General features: G+C 48.4%; 1 protein-coding gene across 3 annotated transcripts in view; it reads right to left on the minus strand.

Moving 5' to 3' along the window:
* Positions 1–24,255, minus strand: part of LOC137621498 (hyccin-like) — a 226,898-nt gene that overhangs the window by 112,222 nt on the left and 90,421 nt on the right. The window lies entirely within an intron of this gene.

Here is a 24,255-nt window from a genome sequence, read left to right on the forward strand (position 1 = left end):
ATCGAATTCATTGTATTTTATCTCTGGAGATAAAAGACAGGAGAAAAATTCTGTGGGCGGCAGCAGTGGCATTAGGATCCAGTCAGGAGTGGCGCTAATATGACAAATTTAATGTGATTTGTACTTTTCCTAACGATACAAACATTGAGCTCTTTACTAACAGGAGAAAAATTCTGTGGGCGGCAGCAGTGGCATTAGGCCCCAGTCAGGAGTGGCGCTAATATGACAAATTTAATGTGATTTGTACTTTTCCTAACGATACAAACATTGAGCTCTTTACTAAGGATATACTTTTGGCAAAACTGGAAGAGTAGCCAGAAGACTTTTGGGGAGGTGTAACTACCCCACCACTAGTTAGCAGGGGGGAGGGTTAGTACCAGTTACCCTGCGGGCACACACACCTATGTTCTATCTCGCAGGCAAGAGTTATCAGGGAGATTGATGATGGCAGGCTAAATTTGTATAAAGAGCTCAAGCTTTGTATTGTATCATTAGGAAAAATACAAATCACTTTGAATTTGTAATTTGTTCCGACACTAAATACAAGTCCTTTTGCTCTTTACAAGGGATGACTTGCCCCTTAGGTGGGTGAAAGTCCTAACCAACTGGCTGGCATTTGACCTGGGGTTTTTCCACCATCATGCTCCATACATATAAGGAGGAAAACCCTGACACCTCACTAAAACCTATATGCAACAGCAAGCTTTAGCGGCCTAAGCAATCTGTATGATTGTGTGAGACTAGCAGTGTGACTAGTCTAGGCAAGAATTCTCAGAAACGTAAGATTCTTTGACCCAACCACAGACGTTACCCAATCCTACCTCACCACGGGGTATGGGGACACAACAAGTATATATCTCTACCAATTTACACAATGGAAATAGTTTCACCTACAGACAGAGGAGCATTTGATCTGAATCATTGGTTACATTATGAAGACTCCTAATCCAGAAGGGCCTGAATCTAGGATCCCTTACTCCCAGATTTTGAGTCTTGATGATAAGCTCAGGGATGAAGCCGAGGATTACCTCTTGCCATAGCCTTGAATGAAAGACATCGTATGGAAGGCCATGGAGTTCACCGACTCACTTGGCCAAAGCCAACGTGAGCAGGAAAACTGTCTTCAAGGTTAGGTGGAGATCTGATACTTGGCATAATGGATCGTAGGGGGCACCCTTCAAGGACCAAAGGACGCAAACCACTCTCCATGGAGGAGGATTAATTTTCAATTGAGGACAAATAAGCTCAAAACTCTATATGAGGAGAGACAATAGCAATGAAAAGGAATGCTAACTCCTTTCAGCCTAAAGAAGTAGCTCAAGGCCAAGCGGTAGCCTTTCACCGCCGACACCAGGAGAAGCTTTTCCCCCCAGAAGGTAACCAAGGAACTCCATTAATGCTTGAAAGTGGCATCAAGGAGAGAGGTACCTCTTCCCTGACACCAACGACAGAAGGTAGTCCAGTTAGCCTTTTAAATGGCAGCTGAAGATTTCCAGAGGTATCCAGAACATCCTATTAACAACTTGTTGCAAATAGCCTCTCTGTGTGAGGAGATGCTGGATAGTTTCCAGGTGTGAAGATGTAGGGATCCTACAGCCCTGTGTTCTCGTGGTCCCGTGTGATTGTCAGAGTAGGTCGTGTTGTGAAGGGAGTTCTCTTGTGACTTCAGACGGCACCTGAAGAAGGTCCAGGAGCTATAAGGGCCATTGCTAAGTTTGCAGATGATCTTGCCTTGTTGAGTACCCTTCTCATCAGGCAGAAGAGGGGAAAGCTGTAAACGTCGATGTCGTCCCACCGCTGCTGGAATGCATCCTACCAGAGGGCCTGGGGATCCAAGACTGGTGAACAGCATAGCAGGAGCCTGTTGTTCAAGGATGTTGCGAACAGGTCCACTATAAGGGAATCACACAAATTCAGGACTTTGTTGGCTACTGGACGATTCAAAGACCACTTGAAGGCTACTATCTGAGTCGCTCTGGTCAACTGTCTGCGTGTGCATTCCTTTTGCCCGGAATGAAGCGAGCTGATAGGGACACCAAGTCGTCTTCTGCCTGTCTTAGCATTTCCAAAGCTAGATGGCAAGGTGCCATAAAAAGGTACTGTCTTGTTTGTTTACGTAAGCCACTACAGTAATGTTATCACTCATCAACAACATAGTGACTCGTGAATGGAACTGCTGGAGTGAAGGAACTGCTTGAGGTTCATGTGGCAATGATGTAGGAATCAGACCAGAGTCCAGAGGCCGTGTGATGACACATGTGTGGCCCCCACTTTCCTTGATGCTTCTTATAAGCATTAGTTTGATATCTAGAAGTACTCCTAGGAATACCAGTTTGTGTTGGCTGAAGGGATGATTTCTCCGGATTTTACCCCCATCCTCAGATGGCGGCAGATCTCGAGACGCCTGATTCGGTAATGGAGAAGGGATGACCCCGAGTCAGTTAGAAATAGCCAGTCCTCCAAGGGTCTTAACAAGTGAATACCGCTCACGTGGATCCTGTATGAAAATACGGAGGAGGAGCGATCAAGTCAAAAACCCGCATCTACAACTGGTATTACCGGACGTATAGGACGATCCTTAGATCCTTCCTTGAAGACAGATGAACTTGAATCTGATGGCATGCCTCCTAATTCCAGTGTATGAAGTCCTAGGATCTGACTGCTCGTTTGGCCGAGCCTGTCGTATCTATCTTGACGGAGGTTTGTTGAACAATCTTGTTCTGGGAGGAGATGACGAAATCTGGAGTCCAGCTTACCGGAGCCTTTCTGCAAGAAGGTTGACTGTAGAAGCTCTGAGACTGATGAAAAATGTAGTCATGCAACGATGACACAACGCCTGAGTCCGGATGTCCGTACGGATGCTCGGATTTGGCTAGATCATAGAGACACCTGCCATCGCACCTCCACAGATGGATGGGTTGTGATGATGTTCAAGTTCTTTGTAACGGAACTATGGATTCTCTGCCCCTGAGTTGAACTCTATCACTTGGTGGGGTTCGTGAACGACTCATGTTCGCTTAAACACTTGGCAGAGAAAGCTTTTCGTTCAACTTGGATCACCTGTTCATGAGCCGGAGTTCCGTGCATGTCTATTTCCAATACTCACGTGGGAGTTTGGCAAGGGGTCCTGTGCGATCCATTAATAGGATTTGCTACAAGGACTGATGGGGTCCTGTTGGTTAGATGAGTCATGTTGGTTGAAGGAATCATGGTTGAAGAAGCGATTAGTACTCTGAACACGAAGGAGGGGGATCACAGCCACTACAGAGCAACCCTAACTCATGGACGAGAAAGGTGTTACCCTTGTAGAAAACATCTGGCTTATGTTTCGGACTTTGCATTCCTACCGCTGGCTGAGTGAACTCAGGTTGAGGGAGAGCGTCGTCATTAGAGCATTGACAAACAAGACCAAGGTCAAGCTGTGGGTTGGCTGTATATCGCCTTCCAGAAGGAGAATCCTGAGGATGGGGGGTTGAAGTTGCTTTGCACAAGTCCCGAGGTAGCCTGGGCCAACAGTGACATGATGGCAAGACGTAAGGTGGAGAGTGCTCCACAAATCTATGTTTGTTACAGACTGTAAACATAAGCATGAGCAGATTAAATCCCCTAGAAAAATTGGGGATGGAATGGAATATCCCCGAGGGGTTAAATCTTATAAGACTGTTGTCCTCTGAAGGCGTAAAAAGGTGAGGAACAGATCACAAGGAATAGGAACCAGAAACCGTGTAAGTGATCCAACGAGTTTCCTAACTCATGGAGAGAAATAGGAGAAAATTACTTTTCTCGTATCTCATTCCGAATCACAGGGAAAGGCGGTTGGAGGGAGTGATCGGAAAACTTCTATTGCGGCAACTGCTGTGTAGAATTGTGTTCTACCTTCCTGGAAAGGTCAGGCGGTGTGTGGGTGAGAGCACATGCGGGACTAACATAGATCTTGTCATCCAATGAAGATGCTGACTTGTAAGGTAACCATATACCAAAACAAGTGCCCAAGGTTAGAGACAGGGAGCAGAGGAGGCAACCTAGTTGTTAACGCACACTTGGCATGTCCGCCCATTAGTAGTAGTAGAAGTAAAAATAGTAGAGGTGGTCAGATGAACATTTGTGAATGCTGGCGAGAACTGGTGAGCTGATGAAGCAGCGATGCGCAGGCCATTAAACATCTGCATGACCTCTTGAGTTGCATCAAGAGGCGAAGCTCATATGGAGAAGTTCTACAGATGATATGTATTTGGAATCCGTTCCCCCTGTACTTGTGTGAAAACAACAAGTTCCGAGTGGCGAGTGAGGTATTAAGCACCAAGGCTGACAAGTGTGCTACCCTTCCCATCCTTGGTGAGTACTGGGTTAAGTTCAAAGAAAGGATTGTGCTCTAAACTCCCTCAAGTGCACATCATGGTAACCGTAGTTGGAAGTTCTGTGTGCTGATGCCTTCTAGAGCGCATCAAAGTAGTGCACCCATGTGGAGTACTGCGGACGTGAGAGTTAGCGTTGATGAGGTAGCGTTAGCTCTTGCTCTGAATGTAAAGTCTAGCATGTCGTCCAGATGAGGAGACTTGATAGGAGACTCGAAAAGCGATCGTTTAAGCAATAACTTAAGCGCTATTGTATATGACAAGTAGAGAAGAAGGAGAGTCTTGCTGGGAAGAGCTGTGCGCTTGCTAGCATTGAGGATTGTAGCCGGTAGTCAGAGAAGTTCTCCATCGAACAAAGTTGGAAATGACTACCCATGAATCAAGACCTCAGAGACTCGTTGATGGCTGTCAGCAACTCTACCTGCAAGCGGGAAGTACTGTTCATCAAAGGCGGAGAGCAACTTTACTTCTGAAGGGAAAGTTGCGGGCTGGTCACCGGTGTGATCCTGAATATGGGTCGCTATTTATGGAGTTGTCACAAGCTGGCCTGCAGCGTCATGTTGGAAACTCAGTCGCAAGCTCAAGACTGGTCACAAACAAGAACCTGGTCACGAGCTGGTCTGTTTTACCTTGTCATTAGTCCTGAAGTGCGATAGAAAACAGAAGGGCAATCACGAATGGAGGAATCGTCAAGCACTGGAAGCGGTTGCTGGAACTCCAGGAAACTTGAAGCAAGCTGATGGGCGATCGCGAGCTGACAGGCAATCATGAGTTGACAGATCACAAGCTGACGGGAGATCGCAAGCTGACGGGTTATCGTGGGCGATTGCCAGCTGCAGCAGGTCTGGGCGAAGCGAAGCAAGTCAACTAGGCAAGACGAGTCAGCTGGGCGAGATGAGTCTCCTGTGCAATATGAGACAGATAGGAGAACAGGCTGACAGACACTGGAAGCGTCAAGCTTGTTGGGGGCGAATAAAATCTTCTTGATGATCCAACAGGCCACACTCCGTGGGATTAGAGAAGGGCATGGACGAGTCCATAACCCTCTCTTACTCACATGTGGTGAAGACTACACTAGGGAGGACCGAAAGCGCGTACGGAAAAGGTGTCGGACTTTGCCCTTCCTCCTTCTACTGAGCAAGCACAGAACGAGGAAGAGCACCATCGTCAGCAAGATCACAAAGAGGCGCAGGCGACAAAGGGGGTGATGGGGCAGGAGCAACAACTTCCACAGGAACAGAAACATGCTTCAGACTTTGCACACCCTCCGTCAGCTGCATTCACAGAAAAAGGGAGTACGTCGTTGTCAGCTCTGAAAACAACCACTCAGGCGAAAACCTTACCTAAGAAAAGGAAAGGTACCCCTGAGAGCCGCAGAATATGCTTTAGACTTTGCACTCCCTCCGCCAGCTGCCATCGCAAAACGAGGGAGTGCGGCAACATCAGCACTGAAGAAAACCACTCGGGAGAATACCTAACTCACGAACGGGAAAGGTGTCCCCCAAGAGGCGCAGGAACATGCTTCAAACTTTTCACTCCCTCCACCGGCAGCCATTGCAGAACAAGAGAGTGCGTTGTCATTAGCGAAGAGAAGCAAGACCGAAGTCGAGCTCTGGGCCAGCACAAGCGGCCTTCCCGTAATCAAACTCGCAAGGTGCGAGCAACATCTACTTCAATACGGCGATGGAGCATCCACACGGAGAATGACTTCCCTGTGGAGGAGGACCGAGCAGCTGCACTAAGGGAAACAGGGAAGGCCTCAAGCCTGCAAAAATAAACAAACACTAATAGAACAAATTAGTCATAGGCCAGACAAAAAAGGTCGGACATTGGAGAGACAAAAGTCCACTCTCTACTGAGCCAAAATTAAAAGTGACGATAGAACACAGGTGTGTGTGTGTGAGCAGGGTAGCCAGCACTACCCATTCTACCTTCTTCTTTGTCTACATCTTTTCCCACTTTTATGTGGGGTCGATGTTTCTGGTCAGCTTTCTCCAACTACCTCTGTCCCACACCTCATCACCAGTTAATCCCTTTGATCGAAGGTCTCCCCTTCCTTCTCATTCCCTGTACCCACATTTCCATCACTCTCCTCCCAATATACTGTTCATCTCTTCTCATGACATGACCGTACCACCTCAGTCTACTTTCTTGGATCTTATCTGATAGTTTTCTAACTCCTGTGGTACCCCTAATTACCTCATTCCGTATCTTATCTCTTCTTGTCACCCCACACATCCATCTCAACATTCTCATCTCTGACACATCCATCTTCTTCTCTTGTCTTCTTTATTGCCCACATCTCCGCTCCATACATCATTGCTGGTCTCATAACTGTCCTGTGTACTTTACCTTTCAACTTAACCCCTATTTTCCTGTCGCATAGTACTCCAAGCACTTTTTTCCAATTCTTCCATCCTGCTTGTATTCTGTGGTTTATTTCAGCCCCCAGATCACCATCCTCTGCAACTGTTGATCCTAAATACCTGAAATTTTCAACTATTTTCAAACTCTCTCTTTGTAAACTAACTTCCACATTCTCGCCATTTTTCAATCTCAAATAATCTGTCTTTTTCCTGCTGATCTTCAATCCCCTATTTTCCATTTCTCTTCTCCACTCCTCCAGTTTCTCTTCTACTACCTCTCGCCTACTGCTACACAGTATAACATCATCAGCAAAAAGCATACACCAAGGAGACTGATCTCTAATACCTTGTGTTACTACATCCATGACCAGACCAAATAGGTAAGGGCTCAATGCAGACCCCTGATGTAGTCCCACATTTACTGGGAAACTTTCTGTTAGGCCTATACTGCTCTTAACATTTGCTTCTGCCCTTTCATACATATCTTGGGTGATTCTTACGTATTTCTCAGGGACTCCCTTTTCTCTAATACATCACAACTCCTGACGTGGTACTCGATCGTATGCCTTCTCCATGTCAATAAAGACCATATTTAATCCTTTCTGTTTTTCTATCGTCTGCCTCAAAGCAAATATTGCTTCTACAGTCCCTCTTCCAGGCATGAATCCAAATTGCTCCACACCAATTGTTGTTTCATCCCTGAGTCTCTTCTCAAATGATCTTCTCCCATATTTTCAAAGTATGGCTTATCACCTTTATGCCTCTGTAGTTGCCACATCCCTGAATGTCTCCCTTCCCCTTATAGATAGGAATGATTAGGCTTCTTTTCCATTCCTCTGGCATCTTTTCCTGATTGAAGATCTTCTGCGTCAGGTCCCATAAGATATCTATACCTTCCTCTCCAACAGCTTTACTATTTTTCATCTTTACTGCTTGTTCTACTTCTCTTCTAGTAACTCCTAGGGTAACTGTCTCATTTGGGAGTCCATCTTCAAATACTGTTCTTGGGTTCTCCTAATTTAATAGTCCTTCAAAATAAGTTTCCCACCTTCTTTTAATTTCATTCTTTTCTACTAGAACTATACCATTGCTATCTTTTATTTGCCTTATCTGTGTCAGGTCTTTAGATGCAGCATCACAGGCCTTAGCAATTCATAATATTTTCTTCTCTCCTTCTGGTGCTTCCATCTCTTTATAGACTTCATTTAATGTCTCTGCCTTTGCCTTTGCTACTGCTCTTCTTGTTTCTTTCTTAGCTTCTTTATAGTTTTCTTTATCCTGCTCTTGTCTTGATAGATCTGCCTTCTTCTTGGCTTCTTTCTTGGTTTTTACCCGTTCTTGCACCTCATCATTCCACCACCACGATTCTTTATCATTTGGGGGTCTTCTTCCCGATGACTTAACTTCGCTGATCGGACTACCCATTCTACCATCCCGCTAATTAGCGGTAGGGTAGTTACATCTCGCCATAAGTCTTAAGACTAGTCTTCCAGCTTTGTTAAAAGGATATCCCTATTATTATTATTTCTGGGTCGACCTGTGGCGGCCGGTGAATAGGGTCCTTCTTATACACTTTTCTGATATAAACCTTCCAATTATACCAGAGAAAGATAAAAGCATGGAATGCAGAGGTTACTACCCTCGCGCGAGCACCTTGTGGGTGTCGTGTATAAAGCAGAGGCGCGTGAAAGCCACTATTCACAGGCTGTCTTCCATTTAGCTAATTCCTTCGTCAAAGGGATGGGCCGATACAGAGGCACCAGCTACGCTACCAGAACCACGCCACCGACGCCCCGACGCGAGCACCATCTGAACAACATCCTTCTGCTTTGGACTTGCTAGCGTGATCTTAGATTTTTGTGCTCTCGGTGTTTTCACGTTTCGTGGATTAATTTCGTCATGACCGAAGCTCCAACTTCACCCATTCCAATGTTAAGTACCATAGTTTGTTTTAACAGCTTTTTGTAGTACCGGGCAGTTGTCCTCTTCCCATTATAGTGTTGTTTTTATTTCGACCGGCTTGGCCTTCCGCGGTGTCGGCAGCCATCGTTGTTTTGATTTGTCTCGCTGGGAATTCATGTTAGTCTTTCCCATTTGGTACTCTGTCAGTTAGGTTCTTGATTAAGTCACTGGCCTTACGCCTTTTTGAACCATTATTATTATTATTATTATTATTATTATTATTATTATTATTATTATTATTTCCTATGGTACTTTTTGCTAGCAAGTCCAGTCTCGAACAAGAATAGCATTCTAGCTTTATTATAGTTTAGTACCCGCCCTGAGAGGCGTTCGTCAGTGGACTATATCCTTTTAAAATTTTGTTGTAGCAGACGTTATTCTTCGTTCGTAGTCTTGTATTTGATGTTACAATTCTATTGTTATACTTATATCATATCATAGTGTGCTTAATTCGTTCTTTATAGTGTAACCACGAGAGCGAGAGCATGGAGTTCTCGTTTTCTGTCGCCAGTCACGAGTTACCCTTTCTCTCGTTTTCTTTCTTAACCTCGAGTATGAGAGGTGGATTTCCCGTTTTCCGTTTTATACGTTCAACGGGTTCTCCCTCCCCCCTCTCCCTCTACGGGTATATGATATCTTACGAGTTATTTTAGTTTGTGGTTACTATTAAGATAGCTAGCGTTATTAATAGGTCCTGTTCCTGTGCGAGTCATTGTTTTGAGCCATCCTTAAGATCAACGTTCCCCTCGTAGTTCCGTCCTCTCCCCGTTACGGCTTGGGAGTAGGATCTGAACATTCATCCACTCCGCCTTGAGTTCTACTCCGCCATGAGGGATACTCAATGAGCTTGGAACTATAGTTATATATTGTTTAGAATGCAACCCTCTGGAAGGGCCTCATCCTCCGGTGGCCCCTTGCACCCAATACGCTTAGCAATACTGTTAGCCTTAGCCTTTAGCTACTGCTTGTGTTTTATAATTTATTTATTACGGGCCTGTCACTGGTTCCCCGACCCTGTCGGAGGTTCTGCAGATTACATTAGTTTATTTATTCTTATTTTAATATTATTTATAGTGATACGGGCCTATTTCGATTGCTCCGGCACACTCCGGTGCAGAAAACATTTTATATTTAAAATATTTTAATATGGAGTTCCGGCTCTCAGTCACTGAACTCCCCTATGCACACATACTTCATTCTATCTAGGCTCTGTTAGTAGATCTTAATCCCTTACCAGAGTCTCAAGGAACATCCAGACTTATGTCTCCTTTCTTTTACAGAAGGTCCGCTGTGCTGCCCAGGGCTGCCCCGCCTCTTTCAACGATCCCGTTGAACATAACCTCTGTCGTTCGCATGCGCATTGCTCCATCTCCTTTATTCGGGAGCCGGGACAAGCCCCGTATATGGTCTGGTTCCCGGAATTGTGCACACTCTGTTACGAGTTGTCCTCCATACTCCTGAACGATGATGTAAGTTGGTTTTCGTTTTGTTCCTTTTTTATCTTTTGGAGATGAATTAATTTATCCCTTAATTATATATACATGGTGTATTTCGGAGAACGATCCTTCTCCTTCATCACTAATCCCCTCAACTCTTTCAGGCCGATGATGAATCTCTTCGGTCAGCAAGGGCTGCTCTTCGTCCTTGGGTGTCAGGCTTCGGCAGGAATGCTCCGTCTGGCGCACCCTATCTCCTCGATGGAGACATGGCCTCCCGTCTCTTCCCAGGCTCTACAACTGCAGCAGTCTCTCTGGAAGTAGCTGCCCCTTTAATTGAAGAGGTCAGAGCGACCATTTCCACGGAAGATGACCCTTTTACCAGTGGACGTGGCAGATCTAGATCTAGACGTCGAGCCCATGGACGAGCAGGTAAGTGGTGTCGAGTTGGTGGAAACCTTTTTATCTCCTACTCCTCCTTCTACCTCCTCCTTTTTCGGCTTTGATAAGCCTACGGCTTCTCCACGGGATCCCTCCGTCCCCGTACGACCCAAGGTGAAGCCACTACATACCTATAAGTCTTCAGCTTTGCCAGTATCGACGTCACCGGTCCCCGTACCCTCGACTGCTCCTGATGTTCCTATTGCTTCCCATAAAACCGTGACTTCTAAGAAGTCGAAGTCCGTCAAGTCCAAGGCTTCGTCAACGGGTGGCTCTCAGGTACCCTCCTTCCCCGTCGACCTGATCAGGGATATAGTCAAGGAGCAAATTCAGCAACATTCTGGGGCTATGACGGAGCTAAAAGATATGGTGGCTAATCTGATCCACTCCGGAACTCAGATTCCTCCGCCTTCAGACCCAGACGATTCGAAGTCTCCTCCCTTCGATAAAAACAACCCTAGGAGGTTTGCCTTGCATGCTCCATACTTAGATGGTTCCCTAACTCTAGAGGGCATAAGCACCCGCCCTCTAGAGGACCTAGAATTCTACCCCCCGGGGCTAGAATTCCCATTCAATGGCTTCGCCCGCCTAAAGGAGCATGCCTTGGTTCGAATGGACAAGGTACCGAAGGAAACGGTGATATTTCCAAAAGAGCAGGCCCAAGCTGTCTGGGCCAGAACTCTATCAGTGGGGGGGTGTAATAACTCCAAGCTCACCCCACACAAAGGTGCCTTCACTATTTTTACGACGGCATCGTCCATTACTTTACCACTCATAGACAAAGTCACAGAGCTGACAATACAGGCCGTCAAGGAAGGCTCTACCATGCCGGCTCTCAAAGAGACGGACCACACTTCCTTGCTCATTCCGAGTACCTCTGCCACCTGGGACGACGCGTCTTCTACCTTCACGGTGGGGAAGCTAGACCCAGACTGTGCCTCTACTCTTTTTTCTGAGAAGCTCCCCAGATTACTAGAGAGCCTTCTCAAGACCGAGTTCGAGGCCCATAATAGGTTGGCTAGGTCCCTCCACTCCATCACCTCCATAGAGTCCCTAGCCTCTGTTTACCCCACGGAAACCTTGTTCAGGGTTTTCACAAAGAACCTGCTTCTGTCCTACCAAGTGGACCTCCACGACTTCTGGTCGGCTCGGGTTAGCTGCAGGAAATTCGTTCTGTGTGAGGCTTCTATCAGACATGAACCGAACAGGCTGATAGCGTCCTCCTGCTGGGGTAAGAACCTCTTCCCTCAGAACGAAGTTGATAAAGTTCTTCAGGATGCTGCGAGGGCAAACCAAAACTTGCAAGTAAGGTGGGGCCTCTCGACCAAAAGGAAGATCGAATCCCATAAACAAACGTTCTTCAAGAAGAAGCAGAGATTTATTCCTTACAAGACGAACCGGGGTCACTACCACCAATCGTCAGTTCCCCACACGTCAACACAGTCTTCCTCTGCTTCGACTTCTCAGCAACCGGCTCCCCCTCAACAAGTAATCTACCTCACTGCTCCCCCGGGTACACAGCCCAACCCCACTTGGATGTCTTCTCCTGCATACAACCCTAGCTACGAATCCTCTGGTTCCTTTCGTGGACACCAGAGAGGAAGCTACAGAGGTAGAGGACAGTTCCGCCAGCAAGGCGGACCTAAAGCAAGGGGTGCTCGTGGAGGGAAGGGACCTAGATTCACTCCCTCGCAATGATGTGTTACCGGTAGGGGGGAGACTTTATCACTTTCGAGACCATTGGACCTTCAGTCCATGGACTCACAGCATAATATCCAAAGGCTTGGGGTGGAAATGGTCACAGGGATCTCCACCTCCACCAGTGACCTTCTTCCAGAGACCCACTCCCATCCTGAAAGAGTACACCACAGAGTTACTCAAGAAGAAAGCGATCAAACGGGTTCGATCACTGAAATTCCAAGGCCGCCTGTTTACAGTTCCAAAGAAAGACTCGTCGGCGTTGAGAGTAGTTCTGGACTTGTCAAAACTAAACTCTTACATTCTCTGCGACAAGTTCCGTATGCTGACTATCTCTCAGGTACGGACCTTACTTCCCCGTGGGGCCGTCACCACCTCTATCGATCTTACCAACGCCTATTATCATGTGCCAGTAGCTCGAAACTTCTCTCCTTACCTAGTCTTCCGTCTCGGCAAGAAAACCTTTGCGTTCAAGGTCATGCCCTTCGGTCTCAGCATTGCTCCCAGGATATTCACGAAACTGGGAGAGACAGTGCTCAAACAACTCAGAAACCAAGGGATACAGATCATCGCCTATCTGGACGATTGGCTCATTTGGGCTCAGTCGAACCAGGAATGCAACAGAGCTACGACGAAGGTAATTCAATTTCTCACCAAACTGGGATTCCAAGTCAATCTCCAAAAGTCTCGCCTACATCCATCAAGCCACTTCGAATGGTTAGGCATCCAGTGGGACCTTTCAAAGCACAGGCTCTCCCTTCCTCCCAAGAAGGTAAGGGAGATAGCTTCCAAGATCAGGAACTTTCTCAAACACAAACAAGTGTCCAGAAGAGCTTTAGAACGAATCCTCGGCCTTCTCCAATTTGCCTCAGTAACCGATCTCCTATTAAAAGTCAAACTCAAAGACATCAATCGAGTTTGGAGAAAGAGAGCTACAATACCTTTGAGAGACAAGATCTCGAAGATCCCCTCTGTCTTAAAAATGAGACTACGACCATGGTCCGAACTGAGGAACCTCTCCAAATCGGTTCCTCTGCAGTTCCCCTCTCCACAAGTGACAATTCATACAGACGCGTCTCTGAGTGGCTGATGGGGTTACTCCCAACATCAGATGTTTCAGGGCTCTTGGTCACCCGCCATGAAACAGTTCCATATCAATGTTCTCGAAGCCATGGCAGTGTTCTTGACCCTGAAGAGAATCTCTCCTCCGAGGTCGTCCCACATCAGAGTAGTCTCAGACAGCACAGCAGTAGTACACTGCATCAACAGAGGAGGATCAAAGTCACCCAACCTGAATCAGATCCTGGTCACTATTTTCGCCTTGGCAGCAGACAAGAACTGGTTCCTGTCAGCAACTCACCTAGCAGGAGTCCAGAATGTGATAGCGGACTCACTATCCAGGACGAAACCACTGGAATCAGAATGGTCCCTAGACATAAATTCCTTCCGGTGGATACTCAGGCTGGTTCCGGGCCTCCAGGTAGATCTATTCGCGACCCAACTGAATCACAAATTTCCCTGTTATGTGACCCCAAACCTGGACCCTCAGGCTTATGCCATGGATGCATTAACCCTGGATTGGAACCATTGGAAGATGATCTACTTATTCCCTCCAGTGAATCTTCTAATGAAAGTCTTACACAAACTACGCTCCTTCCAAGGGGCAGTGGCTTTAGTAGCACCTCACTGGCCAAAGAGCAGTTGGTTTCCTCTCCTCCTCGAGTTGAAACTCCGTCCCTTCCGGATCCCATTCCCCAAACTGACCCAAGTGGTCCAAACTCGGACTGTGTCAGATTCCTCAAGGATAGCCAAAACCCTAACTTTGTGGATTTCATGAAGTTTGCAGCTCGTAAAGATGCGAACATCGACCCGGAAAATGTCCTCTTTATAGAATCAGACAAAAGGGACTCTACGATTCGTCAATATGATTCGGCAGTTAAGAAACTAGCAGATTTCTTAAAGAATTCAGACCATAGTGTTATGACTCCTAATTTAGCCATCTCCTTCTTTAGGTCCATATTTGACAAAGGCCTAGCAGCTAGCACTATAACCACCATTAAGTCAGCTTTGAAGAAGGTCTTCCTTGTTGGGTTTAACATTAACCTGGCAGATTCCTATTTCTCATCTATTCCAAAAGCATGTGCTAGGCTTCGACCTTCGGTTCACCCACAAAAGGTCTCTTGGTCTCTGAATGATGTCCTCAAACTTGCGTCAGACACGGACAACGAATCCTGCTCATATATCACTCTTCTTAGGAAGACTTTATTTCTAACAGCTTTGGCCTCGGGTGCTAGAATCTCAGAACTAGCAGCTCTCTCACGAAACTCAGAAAACATAGATTTTCTCCCTTCAGGTGAAGTACTTCTTTCTCCAGACAGAGCTTTCTTAGCTAAAAATGAGGACCCCCAAAATAGGTGGTCCCCTTGGAAGATTATTCCTCTTCTCCAAGATACTTCTCTATGTCCGGTCACTACTCTCAGGGCCTTTTTGGCTAGAACTGCCACCCGCTCGTCTGGCCCCTTGTTTATCAGAGAACAAGGAGGTACTATTTCCATTCAAGGCATTAGGCAACAAATCCTATACTTCATTAAACAAGCTAATCCGGGATCATTTCCCAATGTTCATGATATCCGGTCAGTAGCTACCTCCATCAATTATTTCCAAAATATGGATTTTGGTGACCTTAAAAAGTACACGGGTTGGAAATCTCCTATGGTCTTCAAACGCCGCTATCTAAAGAACTTACAGGCCCTTAAATACCCAACAGTTGCAGCTGGGAGCCTTATCTCTCCCCATTGATCTCTTGTTCTTCCTTTCATCCATCTCTCTTCTTCTCCCTCCTACCCGCCACTCGCACCACGACGCCGCTCTCTTTGGTGGTTCGTTAGCCCTAAGTTTATTACATGTTTAGTTAGTATGGTTATAACTATTATTGTGTTTACCGTAACTTTAGTGTTGGGTTATTCTTAGCAATGTCAGTTTTGTTGCATATTGTGCTCTGATACTCGGAGGCTTCCTTGTTATCATGTTTATTTAGCCTTACGCTCACTATGTCCTTTGGCTAGTTTATGATTTATGCTTACTTACCTTAATATAATATATGGTTTTCCTTACATGGTGTTTTTCTCTCCCCGCATTAGGTTACTAGTTATTATTGGGTTTGGAAGGCATTCTCTGGTACATTTTCACCGGCAGCCACAGGTCGACCCAGAAAAGGGATTTTGACGAAGGAAAAATCTATTTCTGGGGAGAGACCTGTGGCGCCCGGTGAAACCCTTCCCTATTATTTTGTACGATCCCACCCTTTCCTTTCCAAGCCATCATGTTCAATACAGAAGGATGTTGTTCAGATGGCGCTCGCGTCGGGGCGTCGGTGGCGTGGTTCTGGTAGCGTAGCTGGTGCCTCTGTATCGGCCCATCCCTTTGACGAAGGAATTAGCTAAATGGAAGACAGCCTGTGAATAGTGGCTTTCACGCGCCTCTGCTTTATACACGACACCCACAAGGTGCTCGCGCGAGGGTAGTAACCTCTGCATTCCATGCTTTTATCTTTCTCTGGTATAATTGGAAGGTTTATATCAGAAAAGTGTATAAGAAAGACCCTTTTCACCGGGCGCCACAGGTCTCTCCCCAGAAATAGATTTTTCCTTCGTCAAAATCCCTTTATTATTATTATTATTATTATTATTATTATTATTATTATTATTATTATTATTATTATCATTACTAGCCAAGCTACATCCCTAGTTGGAAAAGCAAGATGCTATAAGCCCAAGGGCTCCAACAGGGAAAAATAGCCCAGTGAGGAAAGGAAATGACAAATTCGTAGGTAATTTGTATTTTTCCTAACTATACAAACCTTAGCTATTTAATATGGGTAATTACTTTCGGCGTAGCTGAAATGACGAGCCATTAGAATTTTAACGAGGCTTTACTACCCCACCGCTAGTTAGCGGGGGTAGGGATGGTAGCTTGCTACCCCACCCCTCACACACACCTGTGCTGAGCTCACTTTGCTTAGAGGTAGGACTTCACGGGGGATAGGGCTGGTGGGCAAATTTGATTAAATAGCTAAGGTTTGTATAGTTAGGAAAAATACAAATTACCTACGAATTTGTCATTTGTTCCGTTACTAAAATACAAACCACGCTATTTAATATGGGAGACTCAACCCTTAGGAAGGGTGGTAAGTCCCGGCCAGTACTGGCTTTTGGCTTTGCCCGGGGATTCAATATCTGAGTGTGTCAGCACTCAACAATAAGGAGTCCCTGCACCTTGCTAGCACCTTGCTATGCAAGGGCTGTGGCCTATGTAAGCTGTGTGTGAAGGTTGAAGAGAGACTTGTCCTAGGAAGTTGACCTGAAGTCCTTTACATGGAAACTTTAGGCTAGGACTCTCCCAATACCACCTCGTCAGGGTATGGGGACGTGACAGTATTAACTTAATACTAGGAACACAAGGAAACATGGTTTATGGGCAGTGGTTTGAGGTCAGTTGTGCAGAAAATCCAGGATGCTGCTTTCCCCAAGAGAGGGGAGGATGAAGAAAACAATAAGGGCCAGACATACCTTTTCATTCATGCAGACTAAGACCGGGTAACAATGCCCTCAACCCTCTGCTACTTGTCCATTAAGGAGCCTGAGGTTTAAACCAGCTGTTGTGCAGCCACCACAGGACCGATAGAGAACGTATCAAGTCTCCTGTGGGTCACGTCTTGCAGGTAGTGGGCTGTGAAGGTCGTCTGACGCTTCCACACCCCTGCTTGTAGAACCTGCGTCACTGAGAAGTTCTTTTTGAAGGCCAGGGACGTAGCTACGCCCCTGACATGTGCTCTAGGGCTACGTGACGGAGGAGGGTCAGGTTTCATGGATAGGTGTATTACCTTCCGAATCCATGCCGAGAGGGTATTCTTGGTAACCCTCCTCTTCATCTTCCCAGTGCTCACAAACAATGCCTGCACTTGGGGACGAACTGCTGCCGTTCTTTTAAGATACAGCCTCAGACTCCTTACTGGGCACAGGAAGAGATGGTCTGGGTCATTTGTTACAGAACGAAGACTCGAAACCTGGAAAGAGTCGAACTGTGGGTCCGGCACTCCTGGATTCTGAGTCTTAGCAACAAACTCAGGGACGAATCTGAACGTTACCTCCCCCATCCCCTTGAATGGGTGATGTCATACGAGAGACCATGAAGTTCACTGACTTGCTTGGCCGAGGCCAAAGCTAGTAGGAACACCGTCTTCCAAGTCAGGTGGCGATCTGAAGCCTGGCGTAATGGTTCGTAGGGAGGTCTCTTAAGAGACCTGAGAACTCGAACCACGTTTCATGGAGGAGGTCTCACTTCCGACTGAGGGCAGGTAAGTTCATAACTTCGTATGAGTAGGGGAAGTTCCAGCGAAGAAGAAAATGTCCACTCCTTTGAGCCTGAAGGCTAGACTTAAGGCTGAGCGATAGCCTTTCACTGCCGAGACTGAAAGGTGCATTTCTTCTCGCAAATACACGAAGAACTCCGCTATTGCTGGAAAAGTGGCATCGAGTGGAGAGATACCCCTTCCACGACACCAACCAAAGAAAACTCTCCACTTTGCCTGGTAGACCCCTGGGGATGACCTTCGCAGGTGTCCAGACATCCTGTTCGCAACTTGTTGCGAAAAACCTCTCTCTGCGAGGAGATGCTGGATAGTCTCCAGGCGTGAAGTCGAAGAGAAGCTACGGCTTTGTGAAAGATGTTGGCGTGTGGTTGTTTGAGTAGCTCGTGTCGTGGAGGGAGTTCTCTCGGAAGTTCCGTTAGGAGTTGCAGAAGGTCCGGAAACCATTCCGCATGATGCCATAGCGGAGCTATTATGGTCATCGAGAGATTGACTGATATTCTGGTCTTGTTGAGTACCCTCCTCATCAGAAAGAACGGGCGAAAGGCGTAAACGTCGATGTTGTCCCACCATTGTTGAAAGGCATCTTGCCAGAGTGCCTTGGGATCTGGGACTGGGGAGCAGTACAGCGGAAGCTTGAAGTTCAACGCTGTAGCGAAGAGATCCACAGTCAGGGAACCCCACAAAGTCAGGACTTTGTTGGCTACTAGATGATCCAAACACCACTCGGTACTCACTATCTGAGACGCTCTGCTCAGACTGTCGACGAGCACATTCCTCCTGCCTGGAATGAAGCGAGCCGATAGTGGAATCGAGTGGAATTCGGTCCATCTCAGTATCTCTACTGCGAGATGGGATAGCTGCTCTGAAAAGGTACCTCCCTGCTTGTTGATGTAAGCCACTACTGTGGTGTCGTCGCTCATCACCACCATAGAGTGACCCGCCAGGTATTGTTGGAACTGTTGAAGAGCCAGGAATACGGCCTTCATTTCTAGCAGATTTATATGGAGGCACTTTTCTGATTCTGACCACAGGCCTGAGGTCTTGTGGTGCAGAACGTGGGCCCCCCACCCTTTCTTTGAAGCGTCCGAAAACAGCATCAAATCCGGGGGGAGGACGAGAGGATCCACTCCCTTTCGTAGGTTCTCGTCTGTCACCCACCACTGAAGGTCCGTCCGTTCCGCAGGACCCATCGGGATCATGACGTCCAGGGAATCGTGTCCTTGATTCCACCGGGACTTGAGTCGCCATTGTTGAGATCTAATTCTGAGGCGACCGTTGGGAACTAGATGGGCCAGGGATGAGAGGTGACCGAGGAGACGTAACCACGATTGGGCTGGGAGTTCCTCTCGTCTGAGGAAAGGACTCGCGACCCTTCCTCAGCCTTAATATCCTGTCGTCTGATGGGAAGGCTTTGTGGAGATTGGTGTCTATTATCATGCCTAGATATACCAGTCTTTGAGTAGGTAGCACAGAAGACTTCTCGAGATTTACCAGGATCCCCAGATCCTGACAAAGTCTCAGAAGTTCGTCTCGGTGTCGAAGAAGGGCTGACTCTGAGTCTGCTAGGATCAGCCAGTCGTCCAGATAACGGAGGAGACGGATGCCGATCCTGTGTGCCCACGATGATATCAGAATGAACACTTTGGTGAAAACCTGAGGTTCTGTGGAGAGACCGAAGCACAGCACCTTGAACTGGTAGATCTTGTTGTCTAGGCTGAATCTTAAGTACTTCCTTGAAGACGGATGGACTGGGATCTGGAAGTACGCATCCTTCAGATCCAGTGTACACATGAAGTCTTGAGGTCTCACTGCAAGTCTGACCGTGTCTGCCGTCTCCAAGCTGAACAGGGTCTGCTTGACAAACCTGTTCAGAGCTGAGAGGTCGATGACTGGTCTTCAGCCTCCAGACGCCTTCTTTACATGAAAGAGTCGACTGAAGAAGCCTGGGGACCCGTCGACGACCTCTTGGAGAGAGCCCTTCTTCAACACGGTCTCGACTTCTGCCCGAAGGGTTTGCCCCCTTGCCGATCCCATATCAAGGGAGCTCAACGACACTGGATCCGCTGTCAGGGGAGGTAGAGATGTTATAAACAGGACGCGATATCCTTGACTAATTACGGAAATCGTCCAGGAATCGGCCTCGAGTTGCTGCCACCTGATTGCGCCACTTTGCAGGCATCCCCCTACTGGTGGACATGCAGAGGGATTGCCAATCCTAGCGTTTGCGGCCTCGGCCACTCCCCCTAGGATTTTTCCCTCCCCTGGAGGACTTTTTGCCTTTCTTGTCATTGACATGAAAGGGCTTTGACACCGTTGTCTTCGCTGCCGTCACCGGTTTCGTCGTCATGGTAGGACGTGGTTGCTGGGTTGCTGGAGGTTTATAGGGCTTAGATGTTAAAGCCCTCTGCAGGAGAGAGTCTTGGTTGGACTTCCTCCACCTCTCAGCTGCCTGCTCCACGTCCTTAGGCTCAAACAGATTTCTCCCTAAGATGGAAGAATGTCTGAGCCAGCTTATCTCGGTGTTGGGGACTTTCTGTTGGAACCTCTCAGACACCGCATCTCGACGCTTCAAGATGGTGTTAGCCCATAAGTTCGAGACTTGTTGGGCTAGAAACTCGATGGTACAAGTGCCTGAGAGTAAAAATGTCTCCATTGCCTTCCTGGTACTTTCCTTGGACAGGTCCTCGGATCGTAGCAGGATGCCTAGAGACCCTATCCAAATGTCCAGCCACGAAGTTATCTGCATGGCACACTTCGCTACCTTCTCCTGGCTGAGGATCTCCGTAGCCAAGAAAGCCACCTGCCGGGTGGAGAATCTCTCGAGAGGGACTCCCTTGGTAAGCTCTTCCAAAGAATGGTGCAAAGGAAGAGCTGGACAAGTCTCCTCCATGATCTCGAAGTACCTCCTCTGATGGACACGAGGAGGCGGGAGGAGTTTGTTCCCGGCGCTGGACCGGCTGGAGGAGGCAAGCTCGGAGAGCTGGCCCTCGACCCTATCTCTGGCACTCTTAACCCCTTGGGACCAAGGCCGAGCCGCACTGGCCTTAGCGGGTTTCTGAGTACCAAAGACTTGGTCCAGGACCGTGTCCTTGCCCTCACGAGGAGGAATCTCAGGATCTGAGAACCCGTTGAGATTCCTCATAAGGGTCAGAACTTGCCAGAAAGCATGTTCTGACTCCTGAAGCTCCCCTCCTGAAGGGCTGGCACCGAAGTCTCCTGTCCCCGAAGGCTCTTCTCGGGGGGACTCGTGGACGTTCTCCGAAGGCTTGGTTGGCTCTGGTCTAATCCTCGAGGACAACTTCGGAACTGTCTTGGAGTCCTTTGACTCCCTCCTGGGAGGGATACAGGACTCCAGAAGTGATGGTGGGAGGCTCTTCTCCACCCCTACCTGAGAGGACTTCTCTGCGCGAGGTGGGGTTTCCCTCATTGGTGCGATGGGGGAACGCCTCACCTCACGGGACTCCCGAGGACGGGAAATCCTCGTCCGAAGGGGAGGGAGAGAAAGTCTGGGGGGGGAGGGAGCCTTCCTCAAAGACTTCCGAGGAGTCAACTTCGCCTTTGGAGAAGTTACCACGTCCACTCCTCCTCTCTTCCTCTTCAAGGGAGTCGAGACTGCCACTGCTTTGTGTCCCAGTTCAGAGAGAACAGGCTTGAAAGCCTGTACGACCGCTCTGACGAGGAACCCAAACCAAGGCTGTCAACTGACAGCTGCACTGTCAGAAACTCCCTCTGGAGGGAAGAGGATCGTTCGATCCCTAGGAAGAGTTACCAAAGCAGGGTCGGCCTGAAAAGAAGAAGGAGGCAAGTTCCTGGACCTATCTAGAGAAATCCATCCCTCCGGCAAGCGCGCTGTTCTGCGCTTGCGGGAGGGGGAAAGCGATGGCGGTGACCTAGCCGTGCGTCGTCCCACAGCCTCGCGCATGGGATCGTGTTGGCGATCGTGCTGGTGGTCGCGTTTGTGGTCGCGCTGGCGCGATGGAATTCCGCCTAAATCGGGCTCGGGCGATTGCTCGTGGGCGCGTGCGCGTGTAGGAGATGGCGAGGGCGCGCGTTGGTGCGTGGGCGAGCGATGGCGCGCAGGCGAGGGGGCTTGGGCGAACGATGGCGCGCAGGTGAGGGCGTCGGCGAACGATGGCGTGCAGGGGCGCGTCCTGAAGATAGTGACGAGCATGCAGCAGGCTGAATAAGCGCTCGCACGTGTGAAGGCGATTGTTCGCGCACGCGTATGCGCACAGGATCATGTTGAGCCTGTAAGGGCGAACACGTTGGGCGCGCGCGAGCAGGGGAAATATCCCTTGGGCGCGCGCGAGCAAGGGAAATATCCCTTGCGCGCGGGCGCACATGAGGGCGCGCATCTTGAACTGCAACAGGTGGGTGTGTAGGGCACGCGATGGAGACTGCACGCGATGGCGCGTAGGTGATGATGCTGGCGAGCGCCGACGAGCAGGGGAAAAGATTATCTTCCCCTTTGCACCCAGATCCGAAGATCGTGGGCACGCAGGAGAACGTTGGCGCACAGGTGAGAGCTGGCGCGTCGGAGAATGCAGGCGCGTCGGCAAGCGCTGGTGCGCAGGCGATTGTAGGCGCGCATGGCGCGCATCAGGAAGAGGGCGCGCAGTGGCGCGTTGGTGCACAGGTGAGCGCTGGCGCGCAGGTGAGCGCTGGCGCGCAGGTGAGGGCTAACGCACAGGAGCGCTCTGGCGCACTCTAACTGGAACTAGAGCGCGCTGGAGCGTAGGAGATCGATGGAGCGCAGGGGATACCTGGCACCTAAGGGACTTAGTCTCTAGGAGAGAAAGTCCCTTGTGCCCCGAAGGGACCGATGCCCGCTTGAAAACGGGATGCGTGGGCGCCCACAGCGCATCAGTGGCCACGAACGGCGACGGCAGATCAGCAGGTCTGGCAGGAGGAAGATCGCAAACGATCTGCAGAGAGGTCCAGGGATGTAGCTGGCAAGGTCGGTGATCGACGACGAGGTTCCTCTACGGCGGACTGCCGGGATGACGAGCCGAAGAGGCGCCTCCTTACGTCCTTGTGGGGCGAGGGAAGGCCTCTACGGCAAAGAGGAAGGCGTGCTTTGTGCCTTATACGCCCTCTGGGGGCTGTGGGATCAGCAAGCTGACCAACAGTCCTACGAAGAGGAGTCTCTGTCAGTGAACTCCCCCGAGGGGGAGAATCACCTGCAGGAGAGACAGTTGGACTTAGTTCCTCCCTAGATGTTCAGAGGGGGGAACTAAGCCTTCAGCTACATCAGGAGCAGAGGTTTGACCTAACTCGTCAGAAGCCTCTGCCACAACAACGTCGACGATAGACAGAAGATCGACCTCTGCTAAAGTCGGCGACTGTTTGACAGCTGCTCCTAACTTGATCATGTCAAACAGGGCTTCCTTGGAGGGCGAACCCTGAAGCCCCAAGGAAGCCCAAAGCTGTAACAAATCATGGTTAGAAACATTAACATTGACATCAGAATTAATATCCTCCTCCGGGGGAGGAGGAGGAGCTGCCTCGCTATGGTAGGCAACTCCCTCTCCCAAACCCCGAGATCGGTCAACAGAACTGCGGCCTACGCTACCACTCGACAGTTTCTCGGAAGAAACCGATCGAGTGGGAGCTTCGGAGGTGGTTTGGACACGGAAGAAGCAGCCTTGGGTTTTTCCCCCTTCAAAGAACTCTTGGAAGGAGAAATATCCCTTTTGGACTTCTTCTTCCCCCAGGAAAACCTCTCCCACTGGGAGGTAGACCACTCATCACACTCACCACATACATTATCTCTATCACACCGTTGGCCCCTACAGAAAGGACATAAGGTGTGAGGGTCGTTTCGACCGCCGACATATAAGTCCCACAAGGGCGGTCAGGTAAACCGGGACACTTCCGCATCACAGAGGCCAACTTCACAAACACTGCAGAAAAGAAAAAGCAAACAAAAGATCTGTCAAAATGGCTGTCAGTAAGCCGAGGGTGACAGCGGACACGTCTGTCTAGCAGCCGAGCCGAGAGCAAAGTGAGCTCGGCACAGGTGTGTGGGGGGGAGGGGTGTAGCAAGCTACCCTCCCTACCCACCCGCTAACTAGCGGTGGGGTAGTAAACCCTCGTTAAAATTCTAATGGCTCGTCATTTCAGCTACGCCGAAAGTAATTACCCATATTAAATAGCGTGGTTTATATTTCAGTTATGGGACAAATGAGGAAATAAATAAATGATGAGAATAAATTAACAATATATCATTCTAAAAACAGTAACAGCGTCAAAACAGATATGTCCTATATAAACTATTAACAACGTCAAAAACAGATATGTCATATATAAACTATAAAAAGACTCATGTCAGCCTGGTCAACATAAAAACATTTGCTCCAACTTTGAACTTTTGAAGTTCTACTGATTCAACTACCCAATTAGGAAGATCATTCCACAACTTGGTAACAGCTGGAATAAAACTTCTAGAATACTGTGTAGTATTGAGCCTCATGATGGAGAAGGCCTGGCTATTATAATTAACTGCCTGCCTAGTATTACGAGCAGGATAGAATTGTCCAGGGAGATCTGAATGTAAAGGATGGTCAGTTATGAAAAATCTTATGCAACATGCATAATGAACTAATTGAACGACGGTGCCAGAGATT

The sequence above is a fragment of the Palaemon carinicauda genome, chromosome 28 (assembly GCF_036898095.1).
Source record: "Palaemon carinicauda isolate YSFRI2023 chromosome 28, ASM3689809v2, whole genome shotgun sequence".
In the NCBI taxonomy this organism is placed as follows: Eukaryota; Metazoa; Arthropoda; class Malacostraca; order Decapoda; family Palaemonidae; genus Palaemon; species Palaemon carinicauda.